The sequence below is a fragment of the Hipposideros armiger genome, unplaced genomic scaffold (genome assembly GCF_001890085.2).
Source record: "Hipposideros armiger isolate ML-2016 unplaced genomic scaffold, ASM189008v1 scaffold_130, whole genome shotgun sequence".
Lineage (NCBI taxonomy): Eukaryota > Metazoa > Chordata > Mammalia > Chiroptera > Hipposideridae > Hipposideros > Hipposideros armiger.
In genome coordinates this window covers 3,435,168-3,435,949 of record NW_017731480.1, presented here as the reverse complement: position 1 = coordinate 3,435,949, position 782 = coordinate 3,435,168, and positions in this window count along the sequence as shown.

Sequence of the window (782 nt, the reverse complement as noted above, 5' to 3'; positions counted from 1 at the left end):
AGAGAGAGGATTTCAATCCATGACGATGAAAGAGGAAGGGCCTTCCTATGAGGGAAGATGAGGGGTGATGATTCAAAAACTCCCCCAGGCTTCTAAATAAACTAATCTAAACTGCCTGGGGAGAGGCTAGGGCTACACTAATCCTTTGACTGTTCAAAGGAAATTCTCCCAGCAGAGAAAAGTCTTAACAGCAGCTTACTTGATTAGTAATTGTTCAAGAGACATTATTATTCACTTACATTTGTTATGCAAGAAAGAGTTCAAAATGGATTCAATAAACTTTTTTCTCTAATGCATTAGACACTGACATTATTGGAAGGAGAAGGTACCAGAGAATCCTGAGGGCCCTCTGTTGGTTCACAAACTGGCCCCTGTACATGGAGGGCAGGGAGAGACCAGAGAAAGAGACAGGCCAGTCCAGATTGGTAGGTGGCAGGTTTAATACGCAAAGGAACCTACCTATGAGGTCTGTTTTCGGAGGTTCCAAGACAAGTAGATCTCCGCACCCGCCAGTCAGAATCTTAAAAGTTTATATAGAGGTCTTTCCTGGGTTCAGTCGCAGATACTATCCAGACGGTCTCAACAACACCCTGCTCCCTCAAGGCTGTGTAGCTTCCAGTGTGGGGCAGGCAGGAGAACACACCAGCCTAGGACAGGAGAGGGGCTGAGGAGCCTCCTGTTGCCTGGGTCCAGCTTGCAGGTCAGCCCGTGCTCACGTCCTCTCAGCGACCTCCTCCAATACCCTCCCAGTTTGAACGTTATAAATTCTTCAACCTTCAAGG